Source organism: Triturus cristatus, chromosome 1_2 (assembly GCF_964204655.1).
Source record: "Triturus cristatus chromosome 1_2, aTriCri1.1, whole genome shotgun sequence".
Taxonomy (NCBI): Eukaryota; Metazoa; Chordata; class Amphibia; order Caudata; family Salamandridae; genus Triturus; species Triturus cristatus.
In genome coordinates this window covers 481,160,013-481,177,093 of record NC_140580.1, presented here as the reverse complement: position 1 = coordinate 481,177,093, position 17,081 = coordinate 481,160,013, and positions in this window count along the sequence as shown.

Genomic DNA, 17,081 nt, shown 5'->3' with positions numbered 1-17,081 from the left:
TATAAGTGAGAACTGAGGTATGGTGCAGCTGAGTTGTAGGAGATGGTGCTATAATGTTCAAATGTAACAAATAAATTAAGTTTTGTGTTTTGCTTTGGAATTGAAGTAAGTGCATTTACTTATATAGCTAGGTTTATCTGTAGATTTAAGACTGCAAGATAACATAAAACCTGATTTTGTATTATGTGTAAGTCGGTAATAAAGTAGTTGGTACGTTGGCTGGAGTGAAAATTAAAATATACTTTTGTTTTTTACATAATAATATCTACATAACTGTCAACAATTAGAATGCCTACAAAAGGATGGAAGAATAAGCATTAGAAGCAGCGACCGTTTCTCTGAACTGAGGTACAAAAGGGAGAAAAAGTGGTGAAGGAAAAATAGCTACTGGTAAGAGGACAAAGTAATTTCTTAAAAATATATATGGACACCTGCAAAGATGACAAAATAATTAATATGAAGAGCAACATATTAGAAAGAATAAGAGTGGACAATATCTATATTACAAGAACAGGGAAGAATGTAACAAAGATAGACACACCTTAACCAGGAGACAGAAAGAGTTTAAGGAAATCAGAGCCAGGATGTTTTGTAGTAGAGTGGTTGTAAATCAACTGGGAAATATGAAGAATTATTGAAGAAGGAGAGAGGCACTGAAACAGAAAGAACAAGTTAAGGTAGTGGTTGATAAGGCCTTTACTTTGAATATTAAGCTTTTCATTTTGATTATAAATAGAAAGAATACTCTTGACAAAATAGTGTTTTATATGAGAAGAGAAAACCAGAAGAAACGATTAGTGAAAAGAAGTAACTTTTACACAGCCTTTAGTGGAGAATAGATACATACTTCTGCTATAGAGCCTATCTTTAATGAAGAAAGCTATCTCCAGGATAACACATTAGTTCACGCTATTGATGAAAGAGGACAATGTTATGAAATGAAAAATGGCACTCCTTTAGCGAAAGAGGTGATGGTATCTAGAAATGTAGAACGAGTTGTTGCAGAAGAGGTACATAGAAGGCATAGTCAGGTTCTGTATACAAATATAATTGTGTTTGTGTTTGTAGTATTCATTGATATACCAAGAAAAATTCTACATATCTTTCCTAGATGAAGTTTAAAACACAAAATAAGTACTTTACAAGGATTGGATCATTCCAAGGTGAGAAAGCATACAAATTCGGAGGGACACTCACTACCTTGTTTATCAAAGAAAGTGTGCAAAAGCACCTTTTATCTTTTCAGGATGTAAGCTGTACATCTCTCAACAATGCATTAGGAGGCCGTACTATGGGAAAACTCCTGCTTTATGATTAGTAGAAATGAATAGTGTACTTTTGCATGATACTGTGGCAGAGGTAGAAAAAGTTTGTGATGATGTAAAGTTTCATTTCTTTTGTATAGAACAGGATTCTATGGAAAATGAAGAATTGATAATAACAGGAGTACAAGAACATGACACAGGTATTATAGTGGATATCTTTGAAGAAGAGATTACAAAATATAACACAGTGTGCTCTTAAGAACTCATAGTACGTTTGTCTAGGTTGGCACTCACTATAGGATTGAAACACAGACTGTTGACTTGTATTTAAAAAGTGAAATAGAAAATAATGATAACTAAGAAAAGTTTGCTGTGTACTTATTTGTAGAGGAATGCTTTGTATTGTCCATACAGCAAGTTATATGTAAATACTAATACAATAAATTAGAAGGTAATAAAAAACCTGCTTCAGCTGTGCATAACAAGTTAGTACTGGTTCCCATTCAAGGTTTGAATGTTGATGAGTCAATTCTTATCCAAAGTATATTTTGATTTCAGTCTATAGTCTGTATGTAGCCAAAGACAGGCAATATACCGACAACAGAGATGCAGAAAGGTCTAAACGGTAGAGTAGAGTGCTGGATTACTAGAGTTTTCTCAAAATGTTCAGCACGATGCTCCAGAATTTTTAATGGTAATGCTAGGACTATTACAGAAAAGGATGAATTATTTGGTTTAACTTATCAATGGAGCCATAACTGCGAACATTGTGAATTCACCTCTAGCACTGAAAAGAATTCGGAACAATTCCTCTACCTGATGTTACCAGATTTTAAAGCTGTGACCTTTGAAAAGCTGTCCAAAAACACCCATCAAACTATGACCTGTCCAAACTACAGATCAGAACTTAGGTGTACATTGTTACTACAAAGGTGTAAGAAATATGTCATAGTCATGCTACAATGATGCAGAGTGGATGATACTAATTTAAAAACTGAAATTACAAACTTTGTAGCTGGACGAATTTCTATTCCAAAAAGAAGTTTCACAACTATAGCAATCATATTTCATGAAGGTGTTAATATAACCACTACACACTACACAATATTTTAAGATGTGAAAAACGATAGACCGAGTGCAATGAAATAGAAATGTGATCCAAATCAAGATTACATAAAAAGTTACCAAGCTTAAATCTGCTATTTCTAGAACTGAAGTTCTAAGGACAATTTAGGATAAAAAAAATGTGGTATTGTGTTGACTTGCATATGAAGACATTATTCAGCCTATTAGGGATATTCTATACAGCAATTTGTTAGAAATGACAGACTCTTTTTAACCGGAGGTAAGGAATTTATAAAACATTACAGGACTACATTATGTTACTACAGATATAAACTAAATGGAGGTACTATAATACCAGCAGCCTTAAGTTGCATCTAAGACATCTCTTCTCCACTTCTCCATTGTATCTTGCTTTGGTTGCGTAATGTTCAAAATGAAATCCTAATACATTTTTGTTTGTTTATAGTGTTTCCCATGCTTGAACTGTTGCAATGAAAATGGAAAAAAAATAACAAGTATGTTATTTCACATTCTGCAAACTTGCATCCCAGCTGTTATGATGGTATTATAGTTCATGCAGAAGGTAGCAAAACGCTTTTGTTCTGGTGACGTTTCACTGCATCGTCTGTCCACTTAAGCTGGAGCTTTGTCATCAGGAGCAGAGGCTGTAGGTCTGGAGACTGATGATCCCTCACCTTTTGTTTCTCTGTGCAATTCTAAGTTCTTTCTTCTGGTATGTTTTCAAGTGGTACAACATGCACATGAATATTTTTTTGCTGTGACCTGACATGATGTCTTCTGACATATGCTGCACCTCACCAATTTATCTGTGGTCTTTGATTTGCCAGATATAACAGTGAACAAAATCCCACAATATGGTTTGTTTCTTCATTGCTGGTTCTTCATCAGAAGACTCTTTATGTGCAACTGAGTCCTCCTGCTGCTCAAGAACTTCAACCAGTTGTAGGTCTTCCTCTGGTTCCTCCGATGCCACTTTATGTCTCTAGAAATAACTATAAAAAGTAAAAAAACAGCTCAATTTTCTAAATCAGTTTGGGTGACAATGGCTAGTTTGATGGGTGTTTGGTAGTTGTGTTCCGATGTTGAAAGCTCTTTTTTAAAACTGTTTGTACAAATGTGTTGTTAAAATAAAGTTAAACCAATATGTTACTAAACAGCTAGACTTTTCACTTGTACAAAACCAGAGAAATTGAGCAGTTATCCCCGGGATGCACTGTTTTCGACCTCACATATTACATCGATCAGGACATCATCAGTGACATCACTGATGACATCGCTTATGACCTCTCAAATGATATCACTGATGACATCATCCAGTGTTTGTGAGCGTTTTATAATGGTTACTGGGTGTTAAACATATATACTGAGGCAACTCGCCGTGGAAGTGGCTCTACGAATAAGTGGGTTGGTGTTTTAGTGGTGTATAGAAGCGTGACTAGGTATATAAGAGACTGTATACATGAGATAGTGGGTGTGTGAGTTTTTGTATAGGTGAGCGAGTGGGTGTGGCAGTGCGTGGTGTCACTGTCCATGTCATGAGTGATGTAAGGTCATACGAAGTGCATTGTTGGGGCGTAAGTTATAGTTAGCTCAGTTAACTGCTGAATTTCACTGATTTTGTACAGGGGAAATCTGATCCTTAACATAATGTGCCCGGACACCTTTGTTTTTTTCAGTGATTATATCTATATATCTATATATATATATATTGCATCCAGGGCCTCCACTTGAGCCTGCAGTCTCATCAACAATCACTTCTATCTCTGCATTTTAAAAGGCCAAACACCCATTATCCATTACCATTTTAAAGAACAACTAAACTGCTCATTTGGTTGTTATCACACCTCACATCATCATTTGTAATTTTCATACACATCAGGTACGGTGGCCAGATTTTGAAGAGATCTGCATTTTGCCCACAGTAAATACCCATTGCTTGTTTTATTATGCATTACAGCAATATCAGTATCTTAAATTATCTCAGATTCCAAACACAAACATGGTATTTCAGCAATAGCTTACTACCGGGTACAATGAGGTGCAGTATACTCAGAGTTACGCAGGTCTTTCTAATATACAATGCAAATAAAAATGCTTATCATGAAATATGATTGGCCTATTGAGTATTCAATGACGTCTTTAATCCATCAAATACAAATGTACAAATCACATAAGCATCTTCTGAACACTACATCTGCTTCATAGCGATGTAGATGCTTGGGGCTAGATGTACAACCGTCTTTGCGGTCGCAAACAGGAAATCAACCTGTTAGTGACCGCAAAATATGTCTACCCTATGAACGAACCCTACTTTGTGAGACGGTAACCTATTACTGACTTGCAAAATAGGGTATGCGACTCGCTATTAAGTAGGGACATGCCAAGGCCATCCCTTCCTAATAGTGAGTCATACTTAAATGTGCGATTGTTTTGCGGCTCAAATTGTGCCTGCAAAACACTCGCAGTTTACCACCCATTTCGAAAAGGTGGTAAGCCACCTTCCCCTTTGTGACTGACAGCGACCACTGCCTACTCTTAAAAAAATAAACAGAAATGTTTCATTTTCTTTTTGAAATGCATCCTGTTTTCCTTTAAGGAAAACGGGATGCATTTTGTTTTTTAAAAACTGATTTACTTAAAAAGCAGTCACAGGCATGGTGTCTGGGACACTGTGGTAAATTCCATTTTGCGAGTCGCAAATTGCATATTGCAAAATACAAAAGTCTCACATTTGGCCCTTGGTTCAGGAACAATATAACATACACCTAAAGTGCAGATACTAACTACATTCAGTAGCATGTAAAGTACAAAGTATTCAGGAAAAGGTGCAAATGCTATCCCTTCTTAATAGAGATACAGGAGATCAGTTCAAGAATGATATGACATGTTCATAAAGTGAAGATGCTTCCTTCATTCAGATGCATGTAAAATACGATGCATTCATAAAAAAGTGCAAATGCTATCCCGCTGAGCATTTTCATAAGGTGCATCATTCGTATATGCCTCTATTACACAAATGTTTTTTAATCACAATATGTTAATCATAGAAATGCAGGTACTTGGTCCAAAGACATTGCAACATGTTCATAAAGTGCAAATGCTTTTTCCACTCATGTGAATTACAACACATTCATATTTCATAAAAGTGTAAATGCCATCCCTCAAAACATGCCTATAAGGTGCACCAAATCTTACATAAAGTGCTCAAAGTTGTCCTTGTGTAAAGTACAAGTGCTTTTTGTAACATGCCTTAAGCCTACTTTATGCTTCTCCCTTTCTTTCTTTCCTTGAGTTCACAGATATACATCAGATACACTGCAAATATTAAGAATGTGCAAGTGCTTGATTCAAATATTTTCATGTACTTTCTTAAAGTGCATCATCCATTGCATAAAGTGCCGTATATCTATTTTGCCAAAGGACATAAAGGACCAATTATGGAGACTATTCCATACTATTTGACAAATCTGAACAATTGGACATAAAAGATCCTTTCCTTCATTGATTGCCCAGCAATATGTATCCATTGTTCCATACTCCAAAAGACATATTCCATACAACCCAGGCTGCCATACATGTATCAGAGCGAAATAATTTTTACATATGAAAAAAAAAGAATTCTCATAAAGTTTATTTCACATCTGTTAAAAAGTCATGCAAAGTTTGGGAGCTGTGGAAAACCAAAATCACATATTCTTCTTTATTCCCGAGAGGATGTTATAAGTGGATATGAAGCTCCGCATCTGCATTCAGACCCCATGGGCATTCTGTTCCCATTAATATGATCCAGTTTGATTCCGTCCTTCTCAGTGTCAGCTCTCTATCACCTGCTTTGGGTGGCTTCACAGTATGTTATATACCATAGAACTTTATGTCCTCCATATTTTCATTATGTGTCTCCCATATGTGATTTACCATTATGTATGAGGAATCCTTGTTTTTTTAAATGGCACGTAGGTGCTGAAAAATGCATAACTTTTAATTTCTTGACAGTACTTCCTCTGTATTGTTTCCCACATCCAGATTGAAGCACATAGACAATATGTGTTGTTTCACATTTAATCCATTCTTGTATTCCTTCCTTCGTCCACGTTGGAGCTCAAAGAGGCATTTTATTTTGACCATATAAGCATGCCTAACATTCCTGGCATCTCCAGAATCCTTTCTTTTGCCTGATAATCAATTGGAGGTTTTAGGTTTTTCAGGTTTGTATGTACTCATATAGTTTATTACCAAGCAATCTCCTAATGAGAAGCTGTCTTCCTATAGGTTACCTTTGGATATTCTGGAAGTGTTCCTTTGAGAGTTTCATCCATCCTGAGGAATTTCTGGTGTACTTTGAGAAGCTTCTTAATTTCATAATTTGAAGCGTCATGGTCCATTATGTATCTTGACTCATTCCCCAGCACACGTAAAATAAAGCTAAAGTCTTCACGTTTGGCAAAAACACAATACAATTGGCAATGTGTAACAGAAAGAAACACAAATATGATCTTCTTTCTTTTCTTTAGCATTTATTCACGTAGGCCTTCACAACAGCTTCCAACAGCCAACACGTGTTTCGTCGCGCAAAGAAATGTAGTCCCGAGACTTCCTCAAGGCTAATTTTTCAGTTTGTGAATCCTTTAATATGTGATGAAAATTCCGGACCACAAATGGTTTCTGTATAGGCGGCGTCAATCACAAAATTCCTATTAAGCTCTCAATATGTTCAGTCAGGCCAGTATTATTAATGCTCCGTATTATTTCGCCGTCAATTTGACCCGACTCCGCCACAAACTCACGAGCATGCAATCTGAGTACAGCAGCATTATGTATTTTGGGTTGTCAGAGTTATTTCTATTTCTTTGATTTCTTCTTTTTGTTACTAAAAGACTTTCCCTTTTCTTCTCCTTTGCTCTCTTTCAGGCATCATCCAAAATGTTTTCTGGGTATCCCCTATCTTCAACCTTTAGATGCATCTCACTGGCTTGGCTATCAAATTCATCCTCCTCTGAACAGTTATTTGTATTGCCCTGCGAAATTCTCCATAGGGAACACTACACTTCAATGCCCATGAACTTCATCTGCTTGCATGTAATATGCTGTTACAGTTTGTGATTTTCTATGGATTTTATTGCAGATTTTTTTGCCCTTGATTTATATCCTATATCCAGATAGTTGATCTCTGTTTCACAGCTATCACACATGAACTTTAGATTTTGAGGATTCCCATCCAATGATTGTATGACGCTCTCAAGGTTCTTCCATTCATTGTCCCAGATAAGAAACAAGTAATCTGTAAAAGAAACCCAATAGATGATCTGTTGGGTCCTATTCTTATTGTGCTCTGTCCATACAATCTCTGCCTTCCAAAAGCCTATGGTTATGTTGGGAAAAGTGGACACAAAGGATGTCCCAATTGTCCCCATTGTGGTTAATTGTGGTCATTGAACCTATTCAGGAAGTCCATTGAATCGCTTAGGTATGATGGAAGGTTTATTACATAGGGGAATAGAAAGATATCAACACATTTAGAGCTATTTTCTAGAAGCAAGCCAATCAAACTCAAGATTAGCCTGCCTGGGGGGTTTTCAATGTCTTTATGGACTTTAGGCAGGAAGTAAATAGTTGGTCTTACGGGGTGGTTTGTTTTCCAGTATGCAAATTCATCATCATCTAGGAGGTTTTTTGATGCCATTCTCTTAACTTATCATGGTAATCATGCATGAACCCATCTGTTTGATCTTGTAACAACTTCTCATAATGTTCTCTCTTTTTAAGTTGTCTGTGTGATTTGTTGATATATTTTTCTTGATCCGTGACTATAATGTTCCCTCCTTTGTTTGAAGATTTTAATGATATTCCAAACTTGTTGAAGATCAGTTAAAGCATTTGTCATACTACTTCAAGTGTTTTTGTCATTGTTTTGTAGTTCTTTCCACTTTAATTTATTTAGCCCCTCAATCATGAGCTCTTGTGAAAGATCCAGTTATTTCCAGCAGGAAGCTGGTGACAAAATTGTTATCTAGGTTTACATCTGCTTTTCTAATTTTCATCTGTTGGAATCCCCATTTATTCACAATACTCAAGATCTAAGAGGTCATTCACATTTCTTTGAGCTTCAATACCTTCTCCCTCTTGTTCTAGATCAGATAAGGCTCTTAGATGGATTATTTCTTGTAATCAGAAATGGTGTTTCAATTTCTTTTTACTTTTGCTTGTTTATTGTCTGTTCAAGTATAATTTCGATTTTAATTTTCTAGAAAACTTGTAAAATTTAATTCTGGCATTCGCTGGATCCATTTTTATTTCAGGACAAAATGTCAATCCTTTCTTTCCTTTCTTTCACAATCTAATATGTTTTTCATGGGAGAGTTTCATCACTAGATCATTCCTAATTTCGGTACCTACTACTGAAACTTTTCTTTTTCCTCCTCTTCCTCTGCCTGCTTCCTTTTGATCTCCTGGTACTTTTGGTGGTGAATTTGTCTTTTTTTGTGGCCCCTGTGACGGGAAACATCCATTACAATGCAGTCATCACATTGTACTTGTTTTACAACGCGACTGTTAACAATGCAACTGACTTTACATCACATGCCATTACAACGCATGCCATTACAACGCATGTCACTATAACGCATGCCATTACAACACATTATAAGGTAAGCAATGGAGATTTTTTTGTTTTAGGGTGGGTATGATTTTTTTTAGATGGGAATAGAAATTTTTACCCCTACACCATCCAACACTTTCCCTACTGTTGCACTCACTGGAGTGGGAATAGTCATTTTTACCCCTACACTATCCAACACTTACCCTACTGTTGCCCTAAAAGAATTATGCGTTGTAATGGTATGCTTTATAATTGTATGCATTGTAATGGAAGGCGTTGTAATGGTAGGTTTTAAAAAATGGCATGCGATGTAAAATCATGCGATGTAATGGTAGTTGCGATGTAAAAACCATGTTGTAAAAGCTTGCATTGTAATTGTTTGCATTGTAACCTCATATATTCCCCTCTGACTCATTTCGTTGTGGTCATTTGGTATACTCTCATCACCCCAAAAATTCATATTTTGGCATTGAGGTTGTAGGACCCTCACCCCTAATCCACTTCCGAGCTCTCTATATTGGAAGGAGCTGTTTCTGGCTCTATTTTCTTCTCCATTGTATGTCTGTTATATACCGTATAGAACCTCCTAGTAAAAGTATATGCTCTGCCTGTCGCATAATTAATTTTAACCATATTATAATATTTCGCCTTTTTAGCTTTTATCTCATTTTCATGCTTCCCTAGTTTCCTTTCCGTGTTCTTCAATGCGTTTCTCACTTCCTCTGTACCCTTGATTGGTTCTAAAGCCAGTTCCAATTCTTCAATGGCTTCAGATGATTTAGCACATTTTCTGATGTACTATCAATGTGATCATCAATTTCATTGAGCATTTAACTGTATCTGCCATTGTTTCAGCAGATCCAAATCAATATAATTTAGTGTGGGGAGGAAACATATTCCCAGCCGCCTTGGGACTCTTTCACACTCTATGTACTGCTTTAGGGTTGTTATTTCCCACCACTTGTTGATTTCCATTGTTCTTTCTTGTCTCAGCTCCTGTATTATTTTACCTGGTGTTGTAGCCTCATTTCTCAGTGTGATAAGAGACATCACCATACTCATTCTTTGATCTCCAAATAATTCTTAAGCTTTCAATTTTCATTTTGCACATCTGTCTGCCATTTTGAGCAGTACAAATATTCTTAACACAGTGCACTTTATAAACCTTTAAGATCTTCTTTCCCTTTGATTCACAGTGCCCAAGATGCTTGGAGTATCCGACTTTCACTCACATTGTGATTGGCATGTGCCAACATATATATCAGTGTAATCCAATACCAAAGGAAAATATATATTTTCTTTTTTCACTTGCAAAAATCAAAGGTCAAAGTGACGCTATAGTTAGGTGAAAAATGTCAGTTAAAATGTCATTTAAAAAAAAAATACATACAGGAATTTACCGTTATAATTAGCTAAATTAACTATAATTTAGCCCTTATAACTTTGGTGATGTTTAATTAATCTTCAGGGTGATCCATCAAGCCGAGGGAGAGAAGAAGGAACGGGTCACAAAATGCATATTTACCATGAAATTTTCTATTGGAAACTGAACAGCAAATCGGGAAAAATAGCTGAAAGGAATTACATGAAATTTGGTAAGAAGCTAGAACTATATTCAGAGATAATGATTTTTTTTTCTAATTTGGTGTAAATCATTCAATAATTTGTGAAAAAGTAAGGTTTAAAATATACAGCTATTAGGATATGTGATGCTATTTTATTGACAGGCAGCAATTTGTCTTGCTAATAACTTTGACGCCATTTGGCGAATCTTAACAACATTTTCTAAAAACAGTTAATCCACCTAAGGTCCTTCATGGAAAGTTTCAGGGTGATATATTAAGTGGGGACTGAGAAAAAGAGGGGATCCCAAAACTCATTTTCCCCAAGCAATTTTCCATTGAAAAATTGAACAGTGATTAAAAAATGTGGCTGAACAGAATTGCACAACATTTAGCAGAAAGCTAGGGCTATATGAAGAAAGCATGCTTTTTGTGATTTGTGTAAATCTGTTCATTAGTTTTTGAGAAATTAAAGTTTAGAAGTTTAGAATTACGTTGGCAATGTTTTTGACGAATCTCCACAAAACTTTCCAAAAAATGTTTAGCCACCACAGGTCCTTTCATGGAAATGTTTGGGCTGATCCATCAAGTGGGGACAAGAAAAAGGGGGGTTCCAAAACCCTATTTGCCCATGTAATTTCCACAGGGAATTTTATACAGCGCTAATCGGATTTACAACAAAGTTGGCATAAAGCTAGACCTGTACCTAGAACGTAAGCTTTTTGTCTTCTGGTGTAAATATATTCACTGTTTTTTGAGAAAGTAAGGTTCAAATATACAGATATCTGGATGGTTGGGTATGCAAGAGTCTTGGGAAATTCCTGCAGGCATACAACTTCAAATTTTTGGGCTATCTGATTGGCCACAAAGGGCTTTTTTCCCCATTGGTAGTCCAGTTTGCTGTCCCCCAGGAGAACTCACTTCGATTGGCTGGCAAATATCATAAAAAAAATAAGGGGGTAGAGTAGAGACACCCTTACACCTAACCCTTGTGTGGAGGTCAATGAGGGACCTGGGCCGTGCAGTCAACTCCATGTTACGCACAGCCAATCGCCATGTGCAACAGGTGATTGGCATAGTTACGATAGTAATAAAATCTTACTTTATATTTTTTTTAAATGTGGAAATTCAGTGAGATAATAAAGGGTAAAGCGAAGTTACAGTTATATATGATGATAATATCTTACTTTACATTAAAGAAAAACCTTAGAAATCCATTAAAAAAATCAAAGGTTATAACTAAATAAAACTGGTGAATTTCAGAAGTTATGAGGGGTAAACATCGCTTTGTAACGTCTGATATTCACTCTAACCACTGTATTGCATGGTAGTATAGGTTTAGGTAAGGCATTCAGAAATTTAGATTTTTTTACTTTTGAGTTTATTTTTCAGGGTTAACAAAATATGATTACGTTGGACTATATTCAGTAATGTAATCAAACATTAGCTCTCCTTAGCCGTGCAAGGTGCTGTGAGAACTCCTTAGTAAGGAATCACCCTGCCACAAATCCATAGTCAAATACCTCACTTCTGCAGTCCACACCCAAATTAACAGCATGGGTTTTAATGACACAACTTCAAAAAGATAAACACGCCTCTAGTGACAGAATAGCGTAGCAATATGCAAATAGCAAAATGGATATTGAAGTTCATGGCTTACCCTGCAGTGTTGCAACTCTTCATTTAGACCAGGGTCTACAGAATACTTTGGATGATCTAATACACAATAGCGCAACCCACTAATCCCCTTGGGACTGGGTATAATCAATCATAAAATATAGATGTCGCTAGAGGAATCATTCAACATTATTTCTTATTTCCAATAGTGTCACAACAGTGAACATCATTTCTCCAATACAGGGAATTTCTTCATAAACACCCAGTTATATAAAGAATTGCTTTAATCCAGTTTTTCTTATTCATAAACATAAAAATACAAGCAAAAAGGTGCAAATGTGTCGACATTTCGGTCTCTTAGTGGTCGAGAAAAAACGTTCTTGTGAAAAACTTTACTCTTTGTCTCTGAGAAACTGTTTTTTATTCTGTTGTTTGGCTATATATAGGAATTTCCGTGTAGAACACAGGAGCACTTGAGTTTATTCATTTATTCATATGTTAAGTGAAAAGATTGTTAATAGCAGGTTTTTGAGCACTTTGTATTGACTTATGTGAATTTCAATAAAGTTAACATTCGCGTGGCATGCTTTTGCTTAGTTGATACTCACCTAATATGGCCGCCGAGGTTATGACGCCTTTGACGTCGCCTCATGTGAATGGATATAGGTCAGCTGGTGGTTCACACCGTACTCGGTCCTGTGAGTCGGGTGAATGAACTGAGCGTCGCCAGTTCTTGAAACAAGTAAGTTTTACTTGGCGTTCGTAACGGATTCGTCCGGACTGACATTGGTAATGGTTAAAGCTATAATGGGGCCTTAAATGATCTTACCGGTCATTCTATTTGGTTATTCATAGGTCCCTGTATGTTTTGGTCGTACGGCGGAGATGTGAGTACTATGTTGGGCGCCATGGTATTGGAACAAACATTCAAGTAGTGTTTTGTGATAGAGAATGATGTGATGACATTATCTTTGTTTTCCTGTTAGATTCAGTTTTTTAATTAAAAGGTGAGAAGGAGTTTCCTGGGCTTGTTGTAAGTGAGTAGGTTATATGTTAATGTATTAATATTCACTGATGGTGACGTGATTTATTGTACTTTCCAAATGTTTTTGGTTTGGGTGATATTGACCTGTGCATGATGCAATAGGGTTAAGGTTATGCACGTGGGTGTGCGGTGGCACTTATTATTTATTGATGTATTTATTCATTGGCTTATTCTTGCATTTGGTCTTGGGAAGACACCTCCTAGATGATTAATCCTGTTTGTTTTTGAGTGTTGAGCAGACAATATCTTTGAACACAGGGATGATAAATGTAGTTCTTTTATTGCATTAGATTGTGTGTGCAACTACACCGTCCTGAAGATGGTCTCGAAGATCTTCTAGACCACTGTGGAAATATGGATTTTCCTGGTCAGTTATGTCCCCTATCTTGGACCCCAACGGTTCCATGTGTATATCACAAGTACATATATGTCCCCCCCAGTTCCAGTTATGAAGACGCAAATACATGTATGCCCACCGTCAACATGTCCTCTGCCAGATCCGCCATGAATAGGCCGGATATTCCATTCTTAAATATGAAAGGCCACCGGCTTTATATGGTTCACTTATGCCATTTTTCAGTCCAGGCAAGTAGGCCCTGATTCTGTCATCAAACTCTTCTTGCCTTCTGCCTCTAAAAGCTCCAGCCCGAGCCTGCATCTGTGACCATGAACTTTGTCTCATTCTCTGCGCGGCTCACGAAGCCTGACATCAGCTTACTCTCTGCCAAGAACTGTATTTCACCTTTGAATTATCTGCTTCCCCCTCAGCCGATGCATTCCTGCCTAGTAGTTTAAGTAAACATTCCTCCAGTTACCAAGCAAAAAGGCCCATCTTCTCTGTCCTCATGCAAGTAATTCATAGCCCTGTTACCATGGAATATTCCTACCCCCTCGCATTCAGTGTAGACACTTAGACGCTTGTACACGCACAGTCAGTATAGAATAGATTCTGTCCGAGAGTCCTTCTTTTATGGATAACATAGTTCTTTAAACATAGGATGTTAGATATGATTTGGGATTAGGTTGACTTGACCTCCCAGACTTCTTGTCTCCACATATAGAGCTAAATGTCAAGTCCCCGTCACCCCCTAGTTACACGTCAATTACACGTCATACTGCTGCGCGCGCATCCATGCCAAGTATTATCTTATAGATCCACCTATACATGACATCACAACCAATCATGTTCCTTTTTACTCATTATTACACCCATTTTCGGTTACGCAAACCAAACGTCAATGTCCTTATCAATTGTTACGCCTACTATATTCACTTCATTATAATGTATGGACTATAAAAGTTACTTCTTGTCAATAAAGTATGTACTTCACTTCCTGAACCCCCGTGGTGATGGAACTTGAAGCATCCGATTATAATCGACCACCGGAATAAAGTCCATTCCGAAACTCTAATATCACGGATTCTGCCTCTCATTTTACTGAGCTATTTTATAATGTTTCTGTATCAAATTCAGTCCCGGTAAAGGAGAAATATTTACCACATGATGGCGCCCGAACAGGGACACTTTCTCATCTCACGCGCCGGCGGTGCGTTGCAGGCCCGGTCTCCTGCCACAGCTGGACGGACAATAACGCGTACCAGCAGGATTTCCTGTATCTCCCTCCGGTCAAGCGGGGGCGACTGAGACTGCGATCAACACCCAGACGAGGCGGTGAGAAGTGCGAAGTATCCCGACCAGAGCCTAGCTGAGAGAGCAAGATCCGAGGTATATAGAGACCCACCAGTCCGAAGTCAAGCCCAGTGTCCGACGAGTCGAGTCGAGTCGAGTCCGGTCCGGTTCAAGTTCAAGTTACTGAGGCCTTCCGTTTCCGAAGCTACCCGGTGAGTACCATTGCTGGGGAGGCATTTCTGACGTGCACATAGGTTGTGCCGGTCAAGACGGGTTTGGGTACACAAATCCGGTCTGCACTGTTTTAGCAGTGTATCTGTACTGTTTAGCAGTATATCAAGTATTCCGAAGTATTCCGAAGTGTCTAGTTATTGTCTAGTTATTGTCGAGAATTAAGCTTGGTGATTAGTTATGCAGACGATCATCATTGTTGTTTCAGTTAATGGTTTAATGTTAAATGTTTAAAGTGTTTAAGTATGTTCTGAATATCGTGGTATGAATGACTGTTCATTATCGTGTTTATTGTATTAAGTCTGTTCAAAATCAAGTATCAGGTCAAAATCAAGTATAAGGTCAGTTCTCAATATGCCGCTCTTTTCGAAATTAAGACAGATCACTACCAGAAAAGGGGTTCTCGAAGAAGCAGTCCCTATTCCTCCTAGGGACACTCCAGGGCACTTTATGTATCACAAACATGGCTTAGACGCTATATTATTTCTTGATTTATGGGTAGACTATACCAAGGGATTACCAGAAAGTCAGAGGTGGCCCACAGCGGGGACCTGGGATGCAGAGTGCATCATGAAAGTCGAGGAAGAGTTATGGAAAAGAAAAGTCAGACAGTCACAGAAAGACGCCGTTGAATTATGGCGTAAAGAATCACATAGACGAACAGAAAAAGCACGTAGACAGGAGGAGAAGAGTAAAGAGAATTCCAATAAAGTTCGAGAGAATCTATTAATTGAGGAAGGTATCCGAGTAAAATCAGAACAAGTAGACAGACAAAGAAATGCCCTTATGAATGGTATGTATCCCCTCCTGGCCGAAGGATTACCTAAGGCTGCTCCAGAGACACCAAAAGACTTGCCAACCCCATTGTTCCCAATAAAGGTACATCCTAAGGGGCATCCTAGAACAGCAGAAGATGTTTTTCTTTCCTCATATTTAGATGACGCAGCTACCGAGTATGCTAATTCCGCCCCACATAGACCGCATACCAGGGAGGTTCAACGCCAAGATCCAGTACCCGTATCCCTGCAGCAACAAATCGAGTCACAAGTTCCGGCAAGCACATCTGTTTCTGTATCCGCTCCTACAGCTACTTCTATGGCTGTGTCCACACCTGCAGTTGCTGTGTCACGTTCGACGAATCCTTTTACACCCGACGCCCCAGATGGGGCCGCGGGAGGAGCTGCCAATGTCTTTTCTACCCCACCCAGAATAAATAAACTTACTTTTCAAGAGTCAGCGCATTCACGTACACCCAAACTCCTTAGTGCTCGTGCGCTTAAGGAACTTCTTATAGATTGTAGATATGACCCGGTGCCTGGAAAGGAGGACGAAATGACCCTAGCATCATTGCGTATCAGACGAGCCGCAGTGTATTTAGCGAAGTTACCAGGAATGGCTGCGCATCTAGATAATATATATCATTTTGTCCAAACGGGGCGAGATCCAGAATGTATTTACAGAGCTATGGAATACCAGAAAGTAGAGATACAGGGGGAACTGTTACGTTTCCTCATAAACTGTGTGATCAGAAATCAAGACCGACCGGGGGTAGACCCGGAAGCAATGAAAATTCTTACAAGATGGAGCCAGAATATATCGGAAGGGAGACATGATAAACAAAACTGTATAATAGCCATGTGCCGAAAGATCCGTAAAGAAATAGAACGCCTACACGAAGAGCGATTAGAGGTAGACGAGTTCGAACAAAACGAGGAAGAAGGGTCCGGACTGCCCACAGGACAGTCAGACACCATAGCCTATGTAGGTAGAGGAAGATCTTGTAATAGGAATCAGACTAGATGTCATACTGACCCAATACGTCCGATATGTCCAGATAATAACAGGAATTTTCAAATACCTATAATTAACATAAGGTCTAACGAGCATTCGTTCCAAACAGCCGACAAACTACTCCGAGAACGAAGGGGTTATCATTTCCTCGATTCTATGGATGAACAAGATTTAGCCAGGGCAGCTGTCCATTGGGTGGACAGTCCCGGAAAATATAGTGATGATACAGTAGTACGCACATTTTTGAATCTTACCCCAG